Raw genomic sequence first — 2,648 nt, forward strand, 5'->3', positions numbered from 1 at the left:
CTACAATGTTTTCTTTTTTAGTATTCAGTTTAACTTTGCTCCATGTTTTCTAGTTTTATTGGTTTAAGTCTTGTTTTGTTGTGTTTTCTGGTTATATATCAGTTCTCATGTTTTTTTGCCCTCTGCTGCCCTCTAGTGTTGCTCTCCTTATTCCCTAGTTCCTTAGACTGCTCTCTTCACACCTGCTCCCAATCTGCTCGTTAGTCCTCTCTTTGTTCAGTTAGCCATAAATACTCTCCTTGGTCATTTCCTCAGCGCTGGTTCCTCGTCTAACTTCCTCCAACTCCGTCTGACTGTGTCTTCCTTGTTGTGAAGGTTTTCCCCTGAAGTCTCCATGGTTTCTGGTTTGTTTGACTTTTTTCATGTTTGATTTTGCATTTTTTGGATTCCTGCCTCAGCTGCTTGTTAACCTTTAATTAAATCTACAAGAAAATCACCTCTGCCTCCCCGCCTCTGCATTTGTAAGGGATATGCAGCTTATCAAAAACGTTCCCTATAAAGGGTTAACAACACAGGATCAAAGTACATTACTGCGGTTTGGACCCAGATCGCCTGCAGAATACTTTGGTTTAACTTGTAGAATTGCATTTACAGTAATTGTTCAGCATTTTTCTAAAAGTCCTGTCATAAAGTTTAATATTTAACATATTAGCTGAGGTCTGTAAAGCCTTAGACGGAGCTTTTGGGGAATTTTGCAGATTTTGTAAGAGTTGCACATTCTAATTATAGGGTTCATTATAATTATTACATACAGAGACACACTTTCAGCCATTCCCATATTCAAAGGCAGTAACGACTGTTTCTCTAAGGTTACTGCTGATTTTATTCAACCGCAGCTTTTAGCTAATGCCGACCTCTGACCCCCAACCAGGAAACTCCCAACACACCTGCTTTTATGGTGGTGCTCAATGTACAGTAGTAACACCTGCTGCTATCTTTTAAATCCAGTCTTTCCCTTATATTATCTGTATTAACTGCACTCAGAGGAGAGATTTACCATTAGGCAATTCTAGGCAGTTTCCTAGGGCCCCAAGTTCCTGGGGGCCCCATAAAACTCTGTTTCCATGTATGGTTAATACAACTAATCCTTATTTGTTCATATTTATTATGTTTTTGATAAAAATCCTTCAGCTAAAATGCCATCAGAACGCTGATAATATTAAGTGTGTCTCTAGAAATAATGTCTGAATAGAGAAACTGAAACCTTGCTTTTAATCTAGGATTTAAATTCCAAAGAAATATCTATATCAGAAACCCACCGAGAATAACCCTTCACTGGAAAGACTTTTATCAATATATTTTCTAAAGTAACCAAGTCACAGCAGTTAATTATTTCCTGGAAGAAAAAAAAACCCCAACAGCCTTGCTTCTAGGAAATAATGATCTAAATTAATGTTCTGCAAAGTTTGGTAAATCAAATGCATGCTGCTTCTGCTTTCAGACGTGTTCAGCGTTCATTTTTTGGTTTCAGCAGAGAAGCGTCAGCAGCAGCTGCACTTCCTTTTAATGTGGTATGGCTTCAACTGCGTTCTACGTGGAATTTAACAAGCCAATCTATGACCTCTTTTTCTACTTTTTATTCCACAGAAACAATGACAAATTCAAATATTATTTTAAAATAATCGTGACAATATATGTTGGAGTATTTTGTTTTAATTGCCGTTGATTTGTGTCATTTAAGAATAAGCATTTGCTTATACCAAGACCCTACTCCGACTCTGCAGTTCCATATATATACTGTAGGGAAAATATCTGCATTTCATCACTATCACATGGGGAATGTTAGTATTTAATTAAATTCTGTTTATTTCTATAGCGTCAATTCACAACACATGTCAACCGGACAACAGCAGAGGAAAGATGTGGTTGCCATAGCGATACCAAGTGACTGCAACATCAGGAAAAAATAACAAGAGAAACTGGAGAAAAACCAGGGGCTCAGAGAAGAGCTGGAACCTGTGGTCATTTGGGCCCTCGGGGCAGGGGCCCCCAAACTGGAGGAGTTACAGCAGATCCCTGGAAATACATCAGACATCTCGGTCCAGAAGAGGAACAGCAAAGATACTGGCAGAACCCTAAAGATCCCAGGGCTCTGGTAGAGGACCCCAGCTTGGAGGAGAAAGGGGAGAAGACCACCCGCAGTGGGGGAGGAAGAGTTTATATATATATATATATATATATATATATATATATGCAGCTATATTGTAGTTTTTTAGTTTTTTATTTATTGACTGTGCAATATTCTGTGCAATATATGTGAATAGAATAGTCATACCACTACCTCACCGTTGCTCCTCACCTACTACACTTTAACGTAAAAGTAAATCCACCTGTATATAAGCCATCGGGATTGTACATATTTTTATTTATTATTTCTTTATTTCTTATTTTTATTTTGTTTTTCATTGTGTGCGATACAGGTACACCTGCACCTTAATCCTTATTTACCCGGATATACTGTATATATATATATATATATCGTTTATTGTTTATTCTTAATGCACCTTTTCCTCCTTGTTTGCGCCTTCTTGACTTCTATGCCAATATGTAAGTGAATTTCTCCGCTGTGAGATCAATAAAGCTCATCTAATCTAATCTATATATATACAGAGATGGCAAAAGTACTCACTTTCCATACTTGAGTAAAA

Source organism: Cyprinodon variegatus, unplaced genomic scaffold, assembly GCF_000732505.1.
Source record: "Cyprinodon variegatus isolate N-32 unplaced genomic scaffold, C_variegatus-1.0 Scaffold841, whole genome shotgun sequence".
Lineage (NCBI taxonomy): Eukaryota > Metazoa > Chordata > Actinopteri > Cyprinodontiformes > Cyprinodontidae > Cyprinodon > Cyprinodon variegatus.